Source organism: Megascapheus bottae, chromosome 20, assembly GCF_031878675.1.
Source record: "Megascapheus bottae isolate mThoBot1 chromosome 20, mThoBot2.hap1, whole genome shotgun sequence".
In the NCBI taxonomy this organism is placed as follows: Eukaryota; Metazoa; Chordata; class Mammalia; order Rodentia; family Geomyidae; genus Megascapheus; species Megascapheus bottae.
Window position 1 is genome coordinate 19,103,332 of NC_143528.1, and position 26,338 is coordinate 19,129,669.

Genomic DNA, 26,338 nt, shown 5'->3' on the forward strand with positions numbered 1-26,338 from the left:
GGAAATCTGCTGAGACACTTAAGATGGGGGTGTGATGGGAACCAGAAGAGGTTCACAGCAGCCTAACTTGCCCAGCAGGGCTGGCCTTACCTTTTTTTAAAGCATTGCCCTTTTCCTTTTTTAAAATTATTCTTAAGCTTAGGATGAGTCTTTGGGTCCTTTATATATTTCTTTTTTTTTTGCCAGTCCTGGGCTTGGGCTCAGGGCTTGAGCACTGTCCTTGGACTTTCTCAAGGCTAGAGCTCTACCACTTGAGCCTCAGCACCACTTCTGGCTTTTTTCTATGTATGTGGTACTGAGGAATCGAACCCGGGTCTTCATGCATGCTAGGCAAGCACTTCAACCACTAGGCCAAACTCCCAGCCCCCTTTATATATTTCTTGACACTTCCTTTTTCATTACAATTACCAAAATATTCCTCTTGGGATGACTTTTAAAGTGGAATGAGACAGTTTGGTGTCAAGGCTATAAGATAATTTATACACTTATTCTGGGACTTCGGCAATATGAAGCAATGGTTTATCATTGGAAACAATATCTACATGTATTAAATGTATTAATATAAGTTTAAAGTTCTAAAATATTTTCTATGAATAGAATGACTTGATATAACATCTCCTAAAAGAAAAAAATGTGCTTTAATGGTTTTAATCCTGAAGGAAAGAAACATCATGGTTTAAAAGTTAAAAATGAAAATACAGCTTTCTACCTTTCAATACTTATTCATTTCAAAGTGCTTTTTCCATACATTATCTGAATCAATATTCTGGTATCTTAGATACATGAAAACTCACATTTAAGTTCACATAAGATTATATCTCAGATTCTCTGATTTCTGATTCAGTGGGTTTTTTTCTCCTTCAATAAACCTTACTGAAAGTAAGGAGGGAAAAATGAAGCAAGAAAAATAATTAATGAAGCCATCATTCTCTTCAAAGGTGAGGATCTAAGAAATCAATATGCAAGTACAACACAAAAATAGGCACTTCAGAAACCTTTGAAAGATGCCATTTACTACAAGTGTTCCTCCCAGCACCTAGAAAAATCATGAACTTTCGCGACATCAGAAGCATTTGTCATACTTCAGAATGACTTCTGGAAACCTTAAGGTCACTCACTAAGAAATGTGGAGAGTATTGTCCATGCTTGCTAAGAGTATAAAGAAGTCTAATGAACTGTTGTGTATCTTGAGTCTTTATTATTAAGATTCCTTATCTCAATCTAGATGTTCTAGATTTAAAAAAAAAACATAAAAACCATGTAGGTTTATATTAGTGTAATAAAAATAGATGAAAAAGTTGAAATGAAAATGCAAGTCAAGGATATTTTTTCTTTTCTAAGATTATTTAGTGATAAACATGCTAAAATGGGTCCTGATTTTTAAGTAAAAAATGCAACAAGAAAATTTAGATACTATCCTTTCTTTTTGTCACTAGCTAATGGAGAGTTTTGGAATCTTTTCCAAGATATGGCTGCTTGGGTCATTTATGTCATTTCCCATGTTTAAGCTGATAGTAAAACATAAACATATAAAACATTTAAAACACAGTTTTAAACTACTAGTGAAGAAAGTCTTAAGAAATAAGCCACCACAACTTCAGTATTATATCAGGGTTATGTTATTTCATGTTTTTGGTCACAAAACCTGTGATAGTTTGGTGTTTTTTTTTTTTTCAGTTATGCATCTTATTCCCTCCTATTCACAGCATCCATTGCAGCTAGGCTGAACTTCAAGTTCAATACATCTCATGCCTTCTCCATGCTGGTTTGTCTTTGCTTTGTCTTTTCATCTTCAGATTCTCCTCACTGACTTTCTCAATAAAGCCTACCCTATGTGCTACTTTCTACATGGATGGTTTTGTTCTGAATTCTCAAGGAACAAGTAGTCTATGACAGGTGCTTAACCAGTTCATATATTCTGACTGTGTCACTGACTCCAAATTCACCGCAGACACTGTTCAACAGCTAAGCTGAAAGCTATAACTCATTCTATCTCTATGACTCTTGTCTTAGGTCCCCTTAGGAACAACTGGCACTACCTAAAGATATCTTTTATTTGTGCTGTAGAGATCTAATAGCCCAAAGCCAGACGTCCAATAATGTATACAGTAGCCTTACATGATGGAGAATTGTCTGACTCAGCTTGTCAGTGTTACAGTTGAGATCCCTGTCTTAGCATGACCATGATCGGGGAGCTCTATGAAAAGCTCATTTACTGGCTGTATGACCACTAATCATGTAATAGATTAAAAGAACTCATTAGAAGCACATTACTTTCAGTGGCACCTAGTGGGTAAGGAGTTAAAAACTACACCATACAGCCAGGGGCTGTTGGCTCACACCTGTAATCCTAGTTACTCAGGAAGCTGCGGTCTAAGGATTGTGGTTCAAAACTAGTGTGGGCAAGAAATTTCATGAGGCTCTTATCTTCAATTGAACACCCCTCCAAAAAAAATCTGAAAATGAGGCTCTGGCTCAAGTGGTAGAGTGGTAGTCTTGAGCAGAGTAAGCTCAGGGACAGAAATTCAAAGCCAACTAGTGCTGAAATGTCTGTGATACTCTATCTTCAAATTAAGCGGTGAAAGTCTGGGTTGGAGGTGTGGTTCAAGTGGTAGAGAGCCAGCTGTAAGTGAGCTTGAGTTATTAAGTTCAAACCCTGATACTGTTGATAATGATTTTAAAATGTCTCCTGAGGTTCCAGGAATAAGAACTGTAGAATCAATTCAAAGAGAAAGCCAGAGTAGAATCTTATCAGAAATTCAGACTTCACTGGCTATATCAATTCCTTGTAGCAGAATGGCAGATCATTTCTTTTATATTTTGCATTTAAGCTACCCAAAAGATTTTTAAAAATCACAACTGATTTAGTTCCTCTTCAATGTTCTTGCTTCATTGCTTGTGAGACTTCCTTGTCCAATTTTACTAGCTAAAACACGGCAGTGAACTGTCACTTTAAACAGGAGCCTTTAATGGGCTCACTTTCAAGAGAGCCGCCCAGTGAGTTTTAATCTTAATGGAAGCCATGGACACCTGCCTGGTGTCCAGGACAAAGGGGTGCTGAGATAAAGAAGAGATACAGAGGTTTGGAATAAAATGTGTTTGCAGAAAAGCAATAGAGTTTGGTATCTGCCAAACCCAGTAATTTGTACTTTAGCCTCCTGCTGGGGCCCTAGTCTTCATTTGGTATCAGGATCTGTCCTGAAAGATTCTGCTGTTCCTTAAGAGTGGTTTTATTCTTTTGTAGTGAAAATGATATCGATCATTCCTGTCTTCGCTGTAATCTTAAGGCAATTGCAATGTGACTTGCAGAGAAAACAGCCTGGAATGATGGCAAACACAAAATGGAGGTAGAGATGCCAGGCTTTCCTCCTGCTTTTAGTTAATTTACTAAGCAGACTGAAATTGAGTTTTCTCTGCAGTGAGAACAATAGTTGATTTTGAATACCTATTAAGGTTGCATATAAGAAATTTCTATCTCTAAGTTCGATTTTCAGGGCTGAGGTCACTGGTGAATGTGGAAGTGTAAAGTGCACTATTTCATCTTAGAGACGTTGTGATTTATTTTAGGTTTCCTTTGCATTTCCCCAGCTCTTGTGGCTTGCTACCACCATGACTTCCTGTTTCCAAGACAGTCCCATCAGATGGCTAGATCTTTGCTCCTTAAGATTAAAAAGAAAAACAAAACAACAACAACAAAAAAAACCAACAACAACAAAGAAACAATCTGGACTTATCAACTTGTATGTGACATACATTTTGAATGAAGGAATAATGTCGTAAGCCTCCCTCCTCCCAGGCTTCCTGCACAAGTTCTACAATACTTTTCTAAGGACTGCTTTTCTTGTTTCTTCTTCGCTCTGTAAGACAACCATAGCCTATTTAGAAATGGTATTATACAATTATCCTTGTTAGTGCTGAAAATACAAAGCAACTTTTGTGAATAACTGCACTCATAATCACTCTATAAAGACAACTTGGTGTTACTGTGGGGATGTGTGTATCTCTCTCTCTCTCTCTCTCTCTCTCTCTCTCTCTCTCTCTCTCTCTCTTTCTCTCTCCCTCCTTCCCTCCCTGCCCCCTCTCTGCCTGTCTGCTGTGACATGCTTTGTCTGGATACCATGCTCTGTCCATTTCCAAACCAGTTGCTCACTTAATCCAGTATAGAGAATTTTCCTGCAGGGAAGCAGTATGAAAATAGAACTTCTCTTGACTCAGTCATATGGGAAAGCTGTTTACTCTTTTGGCAAAAATGCAGCAAGGTTTAATTTACTTACTTTCTTTGTCATCAGACACCCAATAGCTGAGACTTTTTTTTTTTTTTTTTTTTTTTTTTTTTTTTTTTTTGCGGTTCATGAGATTCTTGTCTAGCCTATTTCATTTGAAAAGAGAATTAGAGTGGCAAAGAGTAAACATACCACAATGCACTTTTGTCTTCATTTGGAGTAAAAAATGGTTAAAAAAAGAAATAAAGGAATCTCTGATTTCATGTTTTTTCTTTAAAAAACAACATGTGAGCCTCCATTTTAGTCATCTTCCAGGTTTCTGGGGAGGGATCTCCTCACAATTAGCACTTTACTGGCGGTCCCAGGTCACCTCAAAGAGTGCCATGCTAGACTGCTTTTCATGGTCCAAGAGACCCAGCCCCAAGGCAGAGGACAAAATGTCCAAAAGGAATGAGCTGGTCATTGTCTCACCCATATGTTTAATTGACAATTGATCATCAAAGCTATTGGCTTCGACATGTTGACTTATCTAAAGCTGGATTCACAGTGACTGGGTCTCTATAGGGTGCTGCATTGCAAAGCAACATCAGTCAAGTCTAGAAACCTTGTGTAATTATGTCAAAAAGGACTGAGCAGCATAGTATGGATGGTCTCCCAGTGGAACAGATTTCACAAAGTTCCAGTCACTTTGTTTCTCTCAGGTCCTTCTGCTTGAGAAAATGGCCCCAATTCTGCCTCCTTTTCCATTAATCTTCTAACACTGAATCCTTCTGATACTCATAACTTTGTGTTTTTAAACCAGCGTGTTAAGATGGAAATCTGGAAGAAGTTCAGGATAGCCTAAAATGCAGACCTACTGGCCCAATGATGACAACTGTGGAAAGAGTGAAAAATGGGAAATCACAGTGACAGTAACAGTGGAAGGATGCTTAAATCTAAGCTGGCAAGCATAGCTTATATATGATTCTAAGTGTTGCTAGTATGTCTGTACCAGTTGATCTCAGGCATCTGGAACCACCTGAAAAGCCAATTACACTCGACCCAGAGCCTTTATACCTATGAACAGTGCTAAGAGATATGACTTTCAGGGAGAAGGTGGGTGCTTCAGGTTAAGTTATGTTCCCTCAATATGTAAACATCCACTCTCACCCCATCCTGGGCTTGAACTCAGGGCCTGAGCACTGTGATCTAGGCTAGAACTCTATCACCTGAGCCATAACTCCACTTCTGGCTTTTTTGGTGGCTGATCGGAGAGAAAAGTCTCTGGGACTTTCCTGCTGAGGCTGACTTTGAATAAACAATGCTCAGATCTCAGCCTCTTGAGTAGTTAGGATTACAGGCGTGAGTCACCAACACCTGGATCCAAAATGTCTCCTAGCTTTCATCTCTGCAAGCAGTCAGCTGAAATTAAGTCTTTTGACTGAGCTTTTCTAAAGTATTCATGCAAGTATTCTATTTGTTTGTTAAATTATTTTACTATGAAATGTGTAAGTCATTTAGAAAATAATAGAAAAGATATCATCATGTCAAAAATCCAGAGAACTATCAAATATTAGGAATCTACTTACATTTTGGTTCTGATGGTAGCAAATAAAATGTTACAATCGCCTTCTATTCTCACCTACGGATCTGTTACTTCCTCTTCTGTGACATAGGTAATGCCAATTATAAACTGGGCATGTAAATCAATTTCCATTGTTAATTTTCATATCTATTATATTTGCATATATTCAGAACTAGTATGTTAACATCTTTTCAATTTTATAGAGGTAACATCTTGTAATATACACTAGGAGATAATTATTTTTTCTGAGCACTATTTTCTGGAGACCAATAATTTTGACACATATTGCTCTAATTTATTTTTTCTGTTGTTATATGTTAGCTCATTGCTTTATTATAATCTCTCTTCTAAAAATAGATATAGAAAATACTGCATTTTTTGCTTTTTTTTTGCCAGTCTTGGGCTTAAGCTTAGGGCCTGAGCACTGTCCTTGGATTTTTCTCAAGGACAGAACTCTACCACTTGAGCCTCAGCACCACTTCTGGATTTTTCTAAGTATGTGGTACCAAGGAATCAAATCCGGGTCTTCGTGCATGCTAGGCAAGCACTCTACCACTAGGCCAAACTTCTGGCCCCATGCGTTTTTGCTTTTAAACAGCTTTTCACAAAGGTGGAAAGAGAACAGATTTCTTAATTGAGTGAACATTAAATCAGATTTCAATGCTTGAGGTAGACAACCGAAGAAGAGATGGCAAGAGAAGGAAATCCTACCCTGTGTTTATAGCTAGATGAGAATTATTTCAGATGGCATTCTCTAAAACTCCTGCCAGAGAGTAAATGATATATTGAACACATTCTCTATCCATAAAAATTTGAAGATAACATTTAGCAGGGAAGAAATCCATCTGTCATTATCAATATTTTAGATCAAGGTTGTAATGAGAAACATTTTTCCAAGTGCTTTATTATTTTCTTAGCCTTTTGAATTGTTTTATTAAAATAGTTCTCACAAATGAGGGGAAATCTTGTTTACTGGTAACAGAAAAACAGGTCTTTACTTTCTATAATGAAATGCAACAGAGAATTTGATACCACAACTAAGGATTTTTGGAATTTCCAATTTCCAATTCTTTTACAGTATGTCATTTTCTAATAACTGAGAGCTTTCATAAAGAAGACTAAGGACTGTCACTCCTGCAGGGGAACAAAACAAGCAGTGACACCCCTTCAGTCTCTCCTGTGCTCACACACAGGACTGTTAGCTCCTCAACGTTCATATTCCCTTGTCACTAAACAGATCAAGATTATGGAATGCTAGTGTTTGCAAAGCCAAGATTTTCAAAGTAGAGTAGAAAATGAATGTCACTCACTGGAGAACCAATAATTAATTCCTTTCTTGTTCCAGGGGGCTTCAAACATTCAATATTTGAAAGAATTTTCTATGCAAGCTAAAAAAGGTGTTTATTTTATGATTTAAAAAAAGAGGCTAGAAGGGCCAAGAGTTTGGCCTAGTGGTTAAAGTGCTTGCCTAGTATGCACAAAGACCCGGGTTCGATTCCTTGGTACCACATACATAGAAAAAAGCCGGAAGTGGTGCTGAGGCTCAAGTGGTAGAGCTCTAGCCTTGAGAAAGTCCAAGGACAGTGCTCAGGCCCTGAGCTCAAGCCCAGGACTGGCAAAAAAAAAAAGAGGATAGAGAATCCTTTTGATTTTTACCCTGCTAAATAGGATGTTTTCTTAGAGAAGGGAACATACTCCTGGCATAATGTGAGATGACCATGAAGAATGGTTACAATGGAAATTTCTTTGCCTATAAACACTTCCTAAGTTCTCTCTTTTTCTTTTAGTTATACTTTTATTATCTTTAAGTAGTTGTATGAAAAGATTGTCATTCAACATGTCGGTTTCTTCAATTCTTCAATCAACAGTTTCTTCAATTGTTCTTTTACTCACAGACCTGAAATATGTTCTGAGGGAATGTGCTTCATTTCCCCCCCACACACACACACAAGTAAGTACCCAGGTGGACACACAATCTGTTTCATTTAGATTGTAGGGTAACTATGCTTTTGGTTTAATAATACCATGTTTCTGTTTATTGATATACTTTCACCCATAAAAGATTATCTGGTATAAGAAAAACACTTGACAATTGTTGAAACAGAGCCAGTCTATTCTTCTGAATTAATAACAGGTGATCCAATGCCATTTCTTCAGCTTCTTCTCATCTTTTTCAGCATGAGGTGCTGATACAGAATCATGAGCTGTTTGTATTCCTCTGCAGTGTATTTCTCTGTTATACCAATCTTCTCCAGGAACCCATTTGCAAAACAGCTTTTACCACAGGTGTATTCCTTGTGAGGCATCTGAAGAACTATCTCCAGGTCCAGAATGAACCTCGCTTTCTTCTCCACCATTGTTTAAAGTTAACAACAGCTGTTTGAGTAGAGGAGGATCTCTGTCTTGAACCTCACTGACAATCTCCAGCCCTTTCGGGAGCCAGTGGTGTGTTGTATCCTTAGACCATCTCCAGATTCCCAGCCCGGCTGCACCTCACCACGTCAAGAGCATTTGACACACTTGTTATGATTCACAGAATGAACACTAAGACTTGCAAGTTGCTCGGGATGAACCAGAACACACGATGGAAAGTACATAAATGATCTCAGTCGAGCTGCATGTGTCTACATGTGCTGAGATTTCGGGATTCCGGATCACGTGGCAGAGATAAGTGGCTGGGAGATTTCCTTGTATTTTTCTTCTTAATTGCCTCCTATGTGAAAGAGGCACATTTGGGGATGCCTCTCTCAGCCATTTAAAAGCAAATAAGAAAAAAAAATCCTTCATAGAACACAACTGCAAATGATTCCTTTTCCTTTTGATAATCAGACTTGAATAATATCCAGAAAGGGATTCTGCATATCATTAGAAAAAAATGGATCATTCAACACTGATAAGCAGTAACAAGAGGAGCAGATAGCTCTCACCTTCAGCATCCCAAATTAGCTGCCATTTTTCATGCCTTCCTTGGAACATCAATTCCGAGCTATCTGAATATCTAATCATCCTCAAATTAAGGGATTTTGTTTTCTGTTTTAATTTTCGGAGTTTCCGAGTTTGAAGCAATCAATTGAAGTAAAATCAAGGACAGCAACGTTCACTTGAGCCTTCGGCGCGAGCCTAAGTAACTTGCTGTGTGGATTGCTAATGATGCTTAAACTCTGACCCCAGAAACCTGGTTCTGCTCAGCATAAGCAGCATGCCAGATATGTAGGTGTAAATACTTTATAAGAGCCAACATTTATTTTTCAGATGTGACTGATATTGATTTAATTTATGTTCTCCATAACAAATTTCTTCACCTTCTTGCCCACCCTTCATTCCTGTGAGGATAAATGGAAAATAAATTCCTTTCTCTTCCTCCTCCTCCTCCTCCTCCTCCTCCTCCTCCTCCTCCTCCTCCTCCTCCTCCTCCTCCTCCTTCTCTTCTTCTTCTTCTTTTGAAGAAAATGACATCCAGAGGATGGTGCCATAGAAAACATATTGATATTGAAACATCCTTTCTTATTGTCGGAGAATTTCTTCTTCAGTTTTAAGTTTTCTTTCCCTAGGCATGATAAGCTAGCTAAGTGGAGGCTAACTTGAAGCCAGTTTTTGTAAATGACAAAACTACTGGGGATTGTTCCAACATCCTTTGGATTTTCAGTGCTCAAAGACTAAATTTATAAAAACAAACAGCAAGATTTTAATAAGGATACAAACAAGATAATGACTTTCACTTGGGGCTAGAAGCTTCAGACTCAGCTAAGTTTATTAGATATAACATTTTGGGGATGTGATTCTTCTAATCCCATGTGTTCTGGGAGAGGAAGTGAGTCCATGGACCTGCTGACCAGAGGTGTACAATCACTAGGCCAGAATCAGTGACCCCCTCTACGGGGAAAGGCTCACCTGTCGTCAAATCCCCTAAATTATATCTGTGGTGCACAAGCATGTTGGATTCTTGCTCTCCAACAATATAGAAATAAGAATCAGGAACAGTTCAGGTAAGGTAGCACAGAGGAAGTGAAGGCCACTCAAAAGAATCAGTAGGAGGGCCAGAGACCTGTTCTGGTCTCAAGGTTTCTGAGGCTGTTTACTTCTCATGGCCCCTCTACTTTTTTTCTTCCTTCAGGCAACTTTCCAGGTTGTGATTGGTGTTTTTGAAACACATGCTAACATCCACCCAACCCCCCCTGTACACACACACTCTTTCCTCCTCCACTTAGCCAATTTGTCAAATTGTGGTTGCTTGTCTGAAACAGGCAAGACCTTCCCCTGAGTAGGAGCCTCAGGTTGGTGGGTTGGCCTGCCTATCTGAGGCATTCCTTCCCCCTTCACATGCCTGCCCCCCAGGTCCCCGGCCTTCATTTCCCTCCTTGAGTTTTCCCTGACTGTTGCAAGATCATAGGAACTTAGAATCTGATCTGGATACTTCTGGCTGTATGGAGATTTAAAGGCGGCCCAAATAGTGCAGTCAGGAGGTACTCAAAGAGAGGGGTGTAGTGGGAAACATTTTTAAAAAATGTCCACAGTGTCACGCTAAAGCTACCAGCACATCCATGGTCATTGCAGCATTATTTACCATAGCTAAGATAGGAACATATCTTTTATGAGGCTGTAGAATGCTATCCAAAGGTCCCCTGAAGTGTTTGGATTTTAGACCCATGATTATTTGTAGTTTGATCTAGGCAAGAGAGCACAAACTTCTTTCGTAATTTAAACACAGGGTCCAAGCATGAAGCATACAAGCTGTTCACCTAGTGGCTCCAGCAATGGCAGGAGCCAAGTGGTCCATGACAGCCAAAATTTTGTTTGCATAGCTCAGAGCTCAGGTGAGCCTGTAAAGACTGCTCCATTAATCATTTGGCCTGTTGGAGGACAGAATAAGCTTGTTTCTCCACATCTTGAAATATTGATTTAAGTGCAATAGAAGGTGTTAGCTCTACTCTGGTTTCTCTTCAGATCATATAAAACTTTTGCCTTTTACTAAAGATTTCCATGGATAAGGTGATATAGCTCCTCCTTGTTTTGTTGACAGGAAGTCTAGAGAACGTCTGTTACTGAGGACCATACATACAAAGGAGCATAAGGAGCACTGTAGGCCCTTGAAATTTAAGCCTGTCTGCTTCGAGGTTTGATAAAACATTTGGGTAAGATTGGAGACTGTTATTTGGTAATCAATCCATCAGTAATTCCTCCCAAGTCTGCAATTAAGATAGGGATACCTGGAACAATGAGAGTTGCTACTTTTTATAATGGTAGAGGTTAGGAGCTACAGGATCATAGAATTACATATAATGGGCCATGTACTGTATAACAAGGGAGAGTGCAAAATAAATGATCTATTATCATGTTAATGATTAAGTGTTGGTTACTTGCTCTGGAATGTGTGTGTTTTGTTGCAGAATTGCTTGAAATCAGGTAGTGTACTAGGCAGGTATCAGTAAAAAAAAGCAGAGTTCTGACTCTGCCCCATTTGTAAGGAAATGGAAAGACTGAGAAAAAAAATCATATTAAGTGAAGTAAGCCAGACTCAAAGGAACATAGGCTCAAAGGTTTCCCTCATTTGTCATAATCAGTAGAAACCTTGGGCTCTCCTAGCCGAGATTTACAATAGAGTTTTGAAAACTTAGATACATAAGGCCATATAGGATGATGCTAAATGAAAGGACCTCCAGGATATAGAAACAAAAGCCGCATAATGAGTGATTGGTGTCCTTAATGTACTATGTTATCTCTCATCTCTTTTGCTGTCCCTTGGTTATCTCATATGGTTACAGTATTTCACCTGGTTATCTGATATATTGGATATATGCGTATTTGGTTAGGGAAGCGGGGAAAACAAGATGAGGGGCGGGGTGGGGGGAGGGACATGGGGACCAAGTCATGAGAAAGGGTATCAATGTTTGTGAAGTAATGTATCTTCTATCTGGTGAATATAATGTAACCCTTCTATTAATTACAATAAAAATATATGAAAAAAGCAGAGTTCTGAGCACACTAAAATTGGTAGGTTGTCTAAACCATTCAGAGATGTTGACTCCCAAGTTAGCCTGACACTATACTTTTGCTAGTGGGTTGTTTTCTTCTTCAGATAAATGATGAAGTAGTAAAAATGAAATAGGTACATGTTCCCATGAACTAATTATAGAAGTCATTGTCCTCTGAAACAGGTGCAAGCCATCTTCTTCAAATAGCTATTGATTGAGATTGGACTATCTTATATCAGGTATATTAAAATTGAGGAATTTTGTACCCAAACCTTACACCCCACATGTAAAGATAAAGGGCCTCAAAAGCTGTAAATGTACTGTGTGCATTTACCATTCGATAATAGATATAAAATTAACATATGTATCTTCTCAATGACCTGTGGCTCACTACTCCCCCTCTCCCCTTCTACTTTCTTCCTTCACCATCTTTACTTGCAAGTTGGATGAGCTGGAGAATTGGGAGAAGACACAAGGTTTACACCCTCACTTTTGCTCCATTGGCCTCCTCTCTAGATCATCCTAGGTAATGAGCAAACCATGTAGCTTTGAAATGATTCCAGACATTTATAGTCTTTGACATATGTTTTACTACACCAAGAATTCAGAGTGAACTCTCACTCCCCAGAAAAATGTGATGCCCGTCCCTTCTCAGACCCCATGTGCTTGCTATTGGCTTCAGGTACCATACTCTGAAATACAAATAAGAGTGAGTTTGACAGACACTTTTGAGAGGTCAGGCTGTGGTCAAGTTACATACTGCCAGCCACTTTGCCAACAACCAGGAGTTGAGGCTCAGGCAGCTCCACACTGTTTGTTAGCCTTGGAGTTAATCTCCGGTGCCTCTGAAGCCATCCCTCTAGACAAGCACCTCACTTGTCTTTGCAGGACTCTGTGGTGTCCATCAAGCCAATCTTTTGAGAGAAGTGCTCATTAAAAAAAAAGAGTACCTCAGACTTTAATTGGACCTGACTTCCAAAAGAGATCTTCTTACTAATTGAGCAACTAAGCTTTTACCTAGGACTCTTTTGGAACTTCCTCAAAAAGAGGTTAATGTGTTTGTCTACTGAGTGCATTCTTGACAATTTTATTGCTATTCTTCCTCTCTTGAAGCATTGTAAACCAAAACAAAAGATACTAGGATCATACTTTATCTGTTTATTTGAACCACAGGTGATGAGACAGTCTGGCCAGCAAGTAACCATGTTACCTTGAATAAAGGCCAAGGTGCTGATCTAATCCTTTTTGATTTCAGAAGGTTTGGTAATTCCACTCCAAATAGAGTCATGACCTTTTCCTTAGTACCTGCACCTACTGCCATTTAGTGCAATAAAAAGATGCAATTCAAAAATGATTAAGAAACTTGAGATGGGGAAATTGTTATAGATTATCCAGCTAAAATCTAAAAGTAATATATGTGTGTGTGTGTGTGTGTGTGTGTGTGTGTGTGTGTGTGTGTGTGTATTTATGAAAGGGAAGTAGAAGATAGAAGAAAATGGGACCAAAGAGGCAAAGATTCAAGTAGTGGGACTACAAGCCAAGAAAAGCCAGCAGTCACCAGAATCGAAAAGGTGCAAGGGACAACAGAAGTGTCAAAGATTTAAATGCAATAAGGATTTTTTTGATTAACTAGAAAGCAGCTGTCCTGTTCATGAACTGACATGAATCACTAAATAGTTGTAATTGTGACACACATACACATATCTATCTATCTATCTATCTATCTATCTATCTATCTATCTATCTATCTACCTATCTCTTCATGTACGTGGTAGCTCATGGATAACTATGAAAAGATGAAGAAATCTTTACTTTCCTTTCTTTTTTTTAATATAATTACCAAGACTAGAAGTTTTGTGGAAGAACTTAGGGGATAGATATCCAATATGACTTTTAAACTCTGAATTTTAGACATATATCATTAGACCAGAATATTAACCTTCAGTAGTAATCTTTCTTGACCAATATGAATAACTCTAAGGACATACCCATAAAATGTTAAAAGAAATACACTAAGCCGGGGATAGTGTCTTATGCCTGTAATCCAAGCTACTCACGAGGCTGAGATCTGAGGATCAAGGTTCAAAGCCAGCCTGGGCTCAAAAGGACCTGAGACTCTTATTTCCAACTAACCCCTAGAAAATGGGAAGTGGGGCTTGGCTCAAGGGTAGGGCATTAGCATTGAGCTGAAGAGCTTAGGGACAGTGTCCAGGCCAAAAACAAAGCAAAGCAAAACAAAATCTAAGAAAGAAAAGAAAAAAAAAAAGAAATACATTAGCCAAAAAGAGTCTACATTTATAAATTCAGGATCAAATTTAATATTCATTTTCTTGATAAATTGGCCATTGCATAATCTTTGAAAAAGTTGGTCCTTTGTAACTCACAAAATGCACATACTTCTAACTATAGTGTATATCAACCAATTCTCACAGATAGCAACTGGAACTGGATTTGCTTTCTACAAGAATTTCTGTTTTTGTGTAACTAATGATAATATTAATGTGTCGCTAGTGTGCTGTTCATATAAATGGATATGTGTAATGTTTAAATGTGTTTAAAAGTGCATCTTTTATTCCAGCAGTCTTTCCTGGGGGTACCATCATTTAATGTGATATTTCTTTATCACATTTATAGAAAATTTCAGCTTTGTCTTCAATCTAAATGAATATTTATTACAACAGAATGGTGCTCCCAGGTATAAGATACTAAATACATCTTAGTGGTTTGACTATGACTCATAAATGGAGGACAATTTGGATCTCTGTCAAAAATATATAGTTTATTAGACTCCTCTGGATTTATCTGCAAATGTGAAGTCAGTTTATTTCATTTTCTTTTTTTTACCAAGTTTACATTTTTCCTAATTAACCTAATTGCTTCAGTGTTTCATAAGTGTTGTTGGATTAGTTGCAAAATTCATATAATTCTTTGGATAGGAATTCTAGGTGTTCATTGCAGGGCATGTGATTTAATATGATAGCTTTCAATGTAATTAAGTACAATCAGAAATAGACAAATACACAAAAAATTATCAGAAAAATTATGTAATAGTCATATTACCAGCTCCATAGCCATTTTCATTTATGAAATTGCCTACAATTGAAGTGGCGAATTCTAGCCCGATTTGTACAAGTGGGATAAGCAGTGAAAAAAACAATAAGATTCAAGGAAAACATCTCTCCCGAAATGGAGAAAGGAAGATACAACAGTTTGGAGCCAAACTTCTGCTACTCAATTTTAACTTTTCTGTCATAATCTATAAACCAGAAGTGAATAAAGACCAATTAGCAAGCTTCTAGTTTCAGGTTTTGATTCAATAGTTATGGACAAGATTCAGAAATGTATTTATTTGTTTTATTTCTCCTCCTCCTCCTCCTCCTCCTCCTCCTCCTCCTCCTCCTCCTCTTCCTCCTCCTCCTCGTCCTCCTCCTCTTTCTTCTTCTTGCTGGTACTTGGGCTTGTATTCAGAATCTAGGCATTGTCCCTTAGCTTTGTTGCTCAAAGCTGACAGACACTCTGTCTCTTGAACCATAGCTCCATTTTTGTTGTTGTTGTTTTGGTAGTTAACTGCAGAATTGTGTGTCACAGACTCTCTTGCTCAGGCTGGCTTCAAATAGAGGTCCTTGGATCTCAGCTTCCTAAATGCTAGGATTACAGGCTTAAGTCACCAACACTCAGCAAGAATTTGATATTTTAAAAGGGGCTCTGAGCCTTATGCAGGCATTTGTTGGGCTACATTTTGAGAAGCATTGATTACAGCACTAATCTATTATGCTTTCTTGTTCATCAGAAAACATTATCTTAAAGCTGATATTTGGCTATAAAAGATGCAACTTAGTTAACATGGACAACTACTGAACAAACTTTAGGTGTTTATATATACATTTATATATGCACATGTACATGTACATACATATCTACAAGCATATAAATATTACATTAATTTTTGTTAATATTTCGTGTTTTCTAAAGAGACCTTTTAGCTCTCAAAGAATAATTTAGCAATGTTTAGTAATGACCTTGAAAAAGATAACCAAAGATCATGGGGGGAATTAATGTGCCAAAGATATTAATCAAAATGTGTGTGTGTGTATAATCAAAGACTGATTCTAATCAGTATGTTGGTATAGCAGAGTGACTACTCTGAAGTGAAAAACTGAGATTGGATAATAATAAGTTTCTCTACTATGATAAAAAGTTTTTAAAGATAAACAGGGCTGGGAGTTTGGTCCAGGGGTAGAGTGCTTGCCTAACATGCATGAAGACCCAGGTTCTACTCCTCGGTACCACATATATAGAAAAAGCCAGAAGTGATGCTGTGGCTCAAGTGATAGGGTTCTAGCCTTGAGGAAAAATAAAACTCAGACAGTGCTCAGGTTCTGAGCTCAAGCCCAGGACTGGCAAAAAAAAAAAGACAGATTTTTGCTTTAATTTGAAATACTAACCAAGTAAATCTATGTAAAGAATTTTGTTGAGAAATAGAAATTTCTAATGAAAACAATGACTCTGGCTGGAGCAAACATATGTTGTTAGAGAACATCTAAACTGGCTGAAAACCAAGAACTACTTGCAGCTAAAGGAAATCTGATAGTATCTGATGGAGACTCAGCTACTGAACAGTGTGCCACATACTGAGAAAATCCTGCAAGCATCGCCTGGATCTAATGAAAAGCTTCATTTCTGTTCTCTGTCCTCTGGCCGAGCTTGGATAGGAATAAAAATGAGAATAACCAGTGTAACAGTGGTATTCACAAGGCAATATGTTGGAAACGAACTTTACAATGAGGGGGGAGGTGAGAGGAGGGAAAATGAAAAAAACAATATGGGAAGGGGAAACAATGGTTAAGTAATATACTCACTAACTTATGAATGTAACTGTAATCCCTCTATACATCATGGGGACAATTTAAAAAAAAAACACTCAGCTAAGGGGTTCTTAAATGAAAGTCTCTGCATATCATCCATGTGGTCTTCCTTAAAAAACTAAGGCCCTGATAAAAAGAATAAGATTGAAGATATAAGACGAGGAGAGTGGTAGAGTGGTAGAGTATTTACCAAGAGTATGGTAGGTCCTGAATTCAAACTCCACTATGTTTGAAATATTTCAAGGGAAAGAAAAATATTAATAGTAGGGACTTAAATTGGGTTAAAAAGAGTCACCAAAGTGTCATGTGAAAATATATCACACATCTATATATTTGGAGGTACTGGGATTTGAACTTAGAAACTCATGCTTACCTAGAAGCTACTCTATCCCGTGAACCACATCCTAGACCTTTTACACTTATTTGTTGTTTGGGACAAAATCTCCTGCTTTTGCCTGGAGTTGGTTTCAGATGTACAAGCCTCCCAGGTATATGGGATTTATGGGCATGAACTTTAAACATGTTAAAATAATTAACAGAGCTGAGGGCCAATGGCTTATGCCTATAATTCTATTTACTCAGGAGGCTGAGATCTGAGGATCCTGGTTCAAAGCCAGCCTGGGCATGAAAGTCGATGAGGCACTTATCTCCAATTAACCACCAGAAAACCAGAAGTGGCACTGTGGGTCAAGTGGTAGACCTTTACCCTAGAGCTGAAGAGCTCAAGGACAACATTAAGGCTCAGAGTTTAAGTCCCGTGACCAACAAAAAAATAATTAAAAGGTCTAAAATTATTAAATGTAAATATGACGAAGTAATGATAATGTGTCTTTAGCAGAATACTAAAATTAACAATATGTCATATATTTTTACATTCAGTTCCAGGACAGCAAGTTATTGGGAGAGCTATTAATAAAATACTATCACTTGATGGTATAAGAACATATACATCTCTTGATCAATTATTATACATTAAGATTTAATGCCCTTGATATAATGCTTTAAAAATTAGAAAATGATAGCTACTTTCCACTTAACCAAGTATATCTATTGTATACCAGGCATCAGCAAGTTGACTCTAGGGAGTCCTGGATCATATTTGATTGTTTTGAGGACTTCTCACCAGCAAAGATACGTGTTGACTGTCCATGGAACATGCATTTTTATTATTATTTTATTTTATTGTGGGTCATGGAGCTTGAACTTGGACTGGGCAGTGAGCTCTGCAGCTCAAGGATACTACCCTACCCTTGAAACAAAACCCATTTCCTGTTTTTTAGAAGTTAATTGGAGATAAGAGTCTCAGGTCATTTTGTTCTCTAGCTGGATTTGAACTTTGATCAACAATGCTTGCAGAATCAGTTTCACACTACCTTTGTGGAGTTGTTGGGTGAAGAATTGGGGAAAATTTTATATGATCTTGTTTTCAAAAATATTTGTATAGTGGAGCCAGGAGCATGGCCTAATGGTAGAGTGCTCACCTAGCATGCACTAAGCCTTGGGTTTGCTTCCTTGGAACCACATACACAGAAAAAGCCAGAAGTGGCACTGTGGTGCAAGTGGCAGAGTGCTAGCCTTAAGCAAAAAGTGTCCAAGGACAGTGCCCAGCCTCTGAGTTCAAGCCCCAGGCCTGGCAAATACATATATATATATATATATATATACATATACATGTATATATATATAATGGATTTTTACATCCATATCATCACTCTCAAGTAAATACTTATTTTTTTATTGTAATTAGTAAAAGGGTTACATGATATTTGCCAGATAGAAGGTGCATTAATTCACATACATTGATACCCTTTCACATGTCTTGGTACCCGTTTCCCTCCCCCCCCACCCCCCCCCACCCGTCTTGGTTTTCCCCCCTTCCCTATCAAATTTCAAATATCCAAATACAAATAAATTCAATATATCAGATAACAAAATGAGATACTATACCAATATGAGATAACCAAGGGACAGCAAAGGAGATGAGAGACAACATAGTACATTAAGGACAACAATCATTCATTATATGGCTTTTGTTTCAGTATCCTGGAGGTCCTTTCAATTAGCTTCACATCATATGTCCTTATGTATCAAGATTTTGCTCTATTGCAAATCTCTGCTAGTAGAGCCCAAGGTTTCTACTGATTATGACGAATGAAGGAAACCATTGAGCCTAAGTTCCTTTGAGTCTGGCTTACTTCACTTAATATGATTTTTTCTAAGTCTTTCCATTTCCTAACAAATGGGGCGATGTCATTCTTTCTGACAGCAGCATAGAATTCCATTGTGTACAAATACCACAACTTGTTGACCCACTTATCAACTGAGGGACATCTAGGTTGGTTCCATATCTTTGCTATGGTGAATAGTGCTGCAATGAACATTGTTGTGCTAGTGGATTTAGTATGCCCTTGTTTCTGGATGGTTGGGTAAATGCCAAGTAGTGGAATTGCTGGGTCATAGGGGAGTTCTATGTTTAGCCTTTTGAGGCACTGCCACACTGCTTTCCATAGTGGTTGAACAAGTTTGCACTCCCACCAACAGTGTAGTAGTGATCCCTCCTGGCCACATCCCCTCCAGCATCTGTTGTCATTCGTTTTCCTGATCCTGCCCATTCTAGCTGGAGTGAGGTGGAATCTTAGAGTTGTTTTGATTTGCATTTCTTTTATGACCAGAGATGTTGAGCATTTCTTCATGTGTCTATAGGCCATTTTTGTTTCTTCTTCAGAGAAGACTCTCTTTAAGTCTTTGGCCCATTTTTTAATGGGATGGTTGTTACTTTGGAGGTTAGTTTTGGAGTGATTCAATTTTTTGAGTTGTTGATATATTTTAGATATGAGGCCTTTTCCGTTGTTTGGTTGGTGAAGATCTTCTCCCACTCTGTAGGCTTCCTGATTAGTTTACTAGCTATGTCCTTTGCCATACAAAAGCTCTGCAGTTTAATGCAGTCCCACTTATCCAGCCTTTCTCTGATTTGTTGTGATTCTTGGTCCTTATTAAGAAAGTTTCGACCTGTGCCAAGGAGGCCTAGTGTATCTCCTATTCCTTCCTGTAGAGTTTTCAGTGTGTCATCTTTACCTCCAGGTCTTTGATCCATTTGGAGTTAATTCTAGTGCAAGGTGACAAAGAAGGATCCAGCTTTAGTTTTCTGCAGGTGCTTAACCAGTTCTGCCAGCACAACTTGTTGAAGAGGCTGTCTTTCTTCCATTCTATTTTTTTGGCTCCCTTGTCAAAGATTAGGTGGCCATAGGTCTGTGGTTTAATATCTGGGTCCTCAGTTCTATTCCATTGGTCTTCAGGCCTGTTCCTGTGCCAGTACCAAGCTGTTTTGAGAATTATAGCTCTGTAATAGAGTCTAAAGTTTGGAATTGAAATTCCTCCTGCACTGTTCTTTCTGCTAAGAAGTGTTTTTGCTCTACGGGGTCTTTTATTATTCCATATGAAATTTTGGATTGCCTCTTCTATTTCTTTAAAGAATGACATTGGTCAAGTAAATACTTATAAAATACAATTGGGCCTCAGTTCAAAAAAGTTTAGGCATCACAGGTTATTGTTTCTGCTTCAAATGATCAGAAATGTGTGATTAATAAGATTGTTTTTGGCTTTTATTTAATTGTTCTTAAGTCACTAAGTACCAGTCTTTTTTGAATATGATTATCCACTTTTTAATATAGTTAAGTTGTAAGTTGCAATCTGTCCAATAGCATACATCTTATCCAGCATCTTAGATATGACTTTGTGTCTGTAATGGAAATCCTACCAGAGTCTGGTTGCAACAGGATCTCTTCTGTATCATTCTCCAAGGAAATTAAGGACAGCAAGCAATTACCTAACAATTTCATTTCTGATTCCTAATGTACATGTTTTTGAAGATATTCTATCCACCTTCCTCCTTTGAGCTCATGTGGGTTGCATGTTTGTACCCCAAGGAGTTATAGCTGACTGGCACAGGAAGAGGTGTTGCAGTCACAAATTGCTGTATTACAAGCTACACTAAATCTCAGTAGCTTAAAAGAGCCATTTAATGAAATCCGAAAATTCACTGGTTAGGCAGCGACCCATGTGGGTGAGTTGGTTTGCATGTGCCATTCACTAGGGAAAGTCATGCTAGTCAGGTGAAGACTGATGTGGCCTGCATGGTTTAAGATGGATTTACTCATATGTCTGGAATCTTGGTGGAACCCTGAAAGATGTGATGTACTTAACACCCTTCTCTTTCCTACAAAATGCATAGGCCTCTTAACAAAGTGGTCTTTGTAAAAAGTAGTTATGGTAGTTTAAGCTTCAGGGAGACTTGTGCCACCAAACACCTAAACAAGAACCACAAGGTTTCTTGAACCCAGCCTTAGAAATTCTCTTTGCATGTTACTACTGTATCAAGCAAATAACTAAGGCTGAGTCAGTTTTAAGATGGGGGAAATTAGACTTTTAGTGGGAAGGGAAAGAATTAATAGTCCCCTGTGTCCAGTGTCAGATTAAAACTAGGTAAACCACATTTTCTTTCAATAATACAAAATTGGAGAGAAAAACAAAAGATAGGACAGGCTCATTAGTCATGATTAAGTAGGGGACAAATGGCCATTTGAAGTCAGTGCAAGGCCCAGTTGTATAGAATCTAGTTGGCAGGAAAAGGAGCTACAATAGAGGAACAGAGAAAGAGAGAGGGAGAGGGAGAGGGAGAGAATTTATGTATATATCTCTCTATATATATTATCTGGGTATATATAATAAAGTGTATCAAAATGAACATTAAGAATTGGAAACAAGAGGTTCTTATTATGTCTTGTATGTAGCTGCTACTTTTTTTTTCCCATTTTAGTTTTCTGTACCCTTTGTCTTGTATGTGAGTCTATCTTTTCCCTGGAAGGGCAAGCGGATCCCAGAAACACTAGGACAATGATACTCACTGGATGCTATACAACTTGGAAATGAAATATACAAGTTGGGGGCAGGGTTGGGAGCAGTTGAGAGAGGTAAGTGGAGAAAATGAGGGGGTTAAAGTGCTTAAAAAGGATGGTACTCGTGGCCGGGAGTTTACCCTAGTGGTAGAGTGCTTGCCTAGTATGCGCAAAGACCTGGGTTTGATTCCTCAGTACCCCATACATAGAAAAAAGCTGGAAGTGTTGTTGGCTCAAGTGGTAGAGTGCTGGACAGTGCTCAGGCCCTGAGTTCAAGCCCCAGGACTGTCCCCCCCATAAAATAGGTTCTCATTACGTTGCTTATGTGCCTTAACCCCCTACTCATCACTGTTTCAATAAAGTTTCAAAAAAGAAAAGAAAAAGGAAAGTGTATTGAAAAATAAAAAGAAACATAACAGTTTGTATCCCATCTATAACCAGAGTAATAGGAAACCTTTAAAGGTTTTGTTAAATCTGAGATAAACATCCTCTTTATCTTAGAACCAAAGCTAGTGGTAGTATAAACAAAATAAACCACAAGGCCTCAAATGACCCTTTCTACTAAAGAGAAATTAGTTTTTAATTCATTTCTTGTTTTAATTCAATAAAGGAAATTTAGACACCACTATTGGAAGTATTGTTTCTCTTTTAAAGAGTTTATTATAGATATAAACCCTATAATGTGGTTACCTCTACAAATTTTTAAATCCATCTTCCATTGGCAAAGGTAAACATTTGCTTAAACACTGTAAAACTCCATTTTGTGAGGTGAAATAGAGAATTTGTCCTCCTTCTTTTGCACAGAAGAAAGAACTGTGCATTTTGCTCCAATTAAATGTGGGTGGCCCCAAATCAATCATATCATAACCCACAAATTTTTCCAAAAATTATTAGTCTAAAAACATAATGTACAAAAATGTCAAAAATCAAATAACAGAATTTGTCAGAAGAAAATACCTCACAAACCAGGAATGGATGGATGTCATCTTGTACTAAAAAAATATTTTTATCTATTCAAGATAAAAATAATATTTGGAGCCCTTTCTGGAAGAGAATGCTGCTTTTATGAATATGACTTTTGTTCTTTACCAGATAGGTCTTATGCCAACTTAATGTTGAAACAAACGCTTGTATCTTACCACCCAAAAGCAAAAAAATATCGTGTGCTTAGCTTTATTAGTTTCTAGGTATTTTATGTATGTTGGGAGTTTGGCCACACAAAAGAGGAGGGCATCTTTTTATTTTGTTCTGGTCCATTTCTGAAAATCAAATTGTGTTTAAATTAGATATAGGCAATTATAATGGAGTTTGATCTCTAGAAAAGGGGACTGGACTCTGTAGCAATAGCAGAGATGTGAGAAATTTTGGAATAGAGATGAAACCTACAAACATGGCTTCAAGACATCCGGTAGCATGCAAGATGGAAATTTTCTAGGGGTTAGACTACTTTTTAAAAATTGATTATGGGGCTTCAACTCTGGATCTGGGCACTGTCCCTAGCTCCAGGTTAGTGATCTACCACTTTGAACCATAGTTCCCTTTCCAGTTTCCTGCTGGTTAATTGGAGATAAGAGTAGAACTTACGTGCCCAGACTGGCTTTGAACCTCGATCCTCAGATCTCAGCCTACTGAATAGTTGGTATTTCAGAAGTGCACCATGGCACCTAGTAGGTCATGCTACTTTTGCATCTGCTTTTTGGTCAAAGTTACTGTCATTTTCTATCCTATGATTTGAAAATTAAATGATTACCCTAATATTTTTGTCATACAAAAAAACCCTCCTTAATTAGAACCCTCTCAGAAAAACAAAATCTTTGAAATTATGTTATAATTATATTGCCAGTTAACTAAAAGCTAAGTCACACAGAAAATGTTTTAGGAAAACTCAAAGCATTTTAAGTGAATTATTAGTATGAGCAGAACTGCACAAGTCATCAGTTTTCTCCTTTTCAAATTCCTGATCATGGCCCTACTGGAGATGATAAAAAAGAAATATTCCATTTGGAAGGGGGGCAAAAAAACCCCAGAATACCTGCAAAGAGCTGAAATCTAAAATTGAAGAAGAAACTCATAAACAGTGACAAGTAAGTTACGTTTCAGCAGATTTCAGGAAATGTCAGAAAACATCTTAAAAATGATGGATTCACCTCTACTCCAACAGTGAGAGGAACGAGGCAATAATCAGGAAAGCAACTCCTTTCGCAATAGCCTCAAAGAAAATAAAGTACCTAGGAATTAGCTTAACTAAGAATGTAAAGGACCTTTTTGATGAAAACTTTAAAACCCTAAAAAAGGAAATTAAAGCAGAACTAAGGAAATGAAAAAAACCTCCCATGCTCCTGGATTGGAAGAATCAACATTGTGAAAATGACAATCTTGCCAAGGGCTATCTACAAATTCAACACAATACCCATCAATATCCCAATGGCATTCTTTAAAGAAATAGAAGAGGCAATCCAAAATTTCATATGGAATAATAAAAGACCCCGTAGAGCAAAAACACTTCTTAGCAGAAAGAACAGCGCCGGAAGAATTTCAATTCCAAACTTTAGACTCTATTACAGAGCTATAATTCTCAAAACAGCTTGATACTGGCACAAGAACAGGCCTGAACACCAATGGAATAGAACTGAGGACCCAGATATTAAACCACAGACCTATGGCCACCTAATCTTTGACAAGGGAGCCAAAAAAATAGAATGGAAGAAAGACAGCCTCTTCAACAAGTTGTGCTTGCAGAACTGGTTAAGCACCTGCAGAAAAGTAAAGTTGGATCCTTCTTTGCCACCCTGCACTAGAATTAACTCCAAATGGATCAAAGACCTGGAGGTAAAAGCTGACACACTGAAAACTTTACAAGAAGGAATAGGAGATACACTAGGCCTCCTTGGCACAGGTCGAAACTTTCTTAATAAGGACCAAGAATCACAACAAATCAGAGAAAGGCTGGATAAGTGGGACTGCATTAAACTGCAGAGCTTTTGTATGGCAAAGGACATAGCTAGTAAATTAAATAGGAAGCCTACAGAGTGGGAGAAGATCTTCACCAACCAAACAACGGACAAAGGCCTCATATCTAAAATATATCAACAACTCAAAAAATTGAATCACTCCAAAACTAAGCTCCAAAGTAACAACCATTCCATTAAAAAAATGTGCCAAAGACTTAGAGAGAGTCTTCTCTGAAGAAGAAATAAGAATGGCCTATAGACACATGAACATCTCTGGTCAACATTTCTGGTCATAAAAGAAATGCAAATCAAAACAACTCTAAGATTCCACCTCACTCCAGTTAGAATGGCCAGGATCAGGAAAACGAATAACAACAGATGCTGGAGGGGATGTGGCTAGGAGGGATCACTACTACACTGTTGGTGGGAGTGCAAACTCCATCAACCACTATGGAAAGCAGCATGGCAGTGCTTCAAAAGACTAAACATAGAGCTCCCCTATGACCCAGCCATTCCAGTACTTGGCATTTACCCAACCATCCCGAAACTAGGGCATACTAAATCCACTAGCACAACAATGTTCATTGCAGCATTATTCACCATAGCAAAGATATGGAACCAACCTAGATGTTCCTCAGTTGATGAGTGGATCAACAAGTTGTGGTATTTGTACACAGTGGAATTCTATGCTGCTGTCAGAAAAAACGACATCGACCCATTTGTTAGGATATAGAAAGACTTAGAAAAAAATCATATTAAGTGAAGTAAGCCAGACTCAAAGGAACTTAGGCTCAATGGTTTCCCTCATTTGTCATAATCAGTAGAAACCTTGGGCTCTACTAGCAGAGATCTGCAATAGACCAAAACCTTGATACATAAGGCCATATAGTATGAAGCTAATTGAAAAGACCTCCAGGATATTGAAACAAAAGCCATATAATGAATGATTGTTGTCCTTAATGTACTATGTTATCTCTCATCTCTTTTGCTGTCCCTTGGTTATCTCATATTATTACAGTATCTCACTTTGTTATCTGATATATTGGATTTATTTGTATTGGGTTATTTGAAATTGGATAGGGAAGGGAGGAAAACCAAGACGGGGTGGAATGGAGGGGAGGGTAAGGGGGACCAAGAGATGTGAAAGGGTATCAATATTTGTGAATTAATGCACCTTCTATCTGGCAAATATCATGTAACCCTTTTATTAATTACAATAAAAATATAAAAAAAATGATGGATTCAATGTTGAGTGAGACAAATCAAGATCAAAGGAACAAAAGGTGCTTGGTATCCTTAATATGTGGCTATTAGATCCAAACAGTGCAAGAGAGAGGACTCAATATTTGCATACCCAATGCTATGGACATGGTATTGGAAATATAAACATAACTACATAGACATAAAAACTTGTGACTCCATAGACATCGATTAATATGTATCTATGACATACAAATCCTCAGCCTCATTTTGATTATGTTCTAAAATCTAAGTACCAGTGATTGTATATAGAGATTCTCTTCTTGAATACTCGTTTGTTAAATATGTAATTTGAAATATGATGTAAAAATCAATGTCAATAAATTCTTTAATAAAAAAGTGATGGATTCAATGGAAATATCCACCTGCACTCCTTATTACTAACAATGGGTGGAGAAAGAAGGTAGTAGATAGAAATCATTGGAAGATTTGTTTTTTCAAAGGTGGAGAAAACGAACTCTGAGAGAGAGAAGAGCAAGATGAAAAGAAACCATAGCAAAGATATGGAACCAACCTAGATGTCCCTCAGTTGATGAGTGGATCAACAAGTTGTGGTATTTGTACACAATGGAATTCTATGCTGCTGTCAGAAAGAATGACATTGCCCC

At 37.8% G+C, this 26,338-nt stretch overlaps 1 non-coding gene across 1 annotated transcript; it reads left to right on the top strand.

Moving 5' to 3' along the window:
• Positions 1-10,711: 10,711 nt before the first annotated feature.
• On the top strand, positions 10,712-10,826 carry LOC150049244 (U5 spliceosomal RNA). Its single transcript, XR_016539068.1, has one exon. It is a non-coding gene; the product is annotated as a U5 spliceosomal RNA (small nuclear RNA).
• Positions 10,827-26,338: the final 15,512 nt, after the last annotated feature.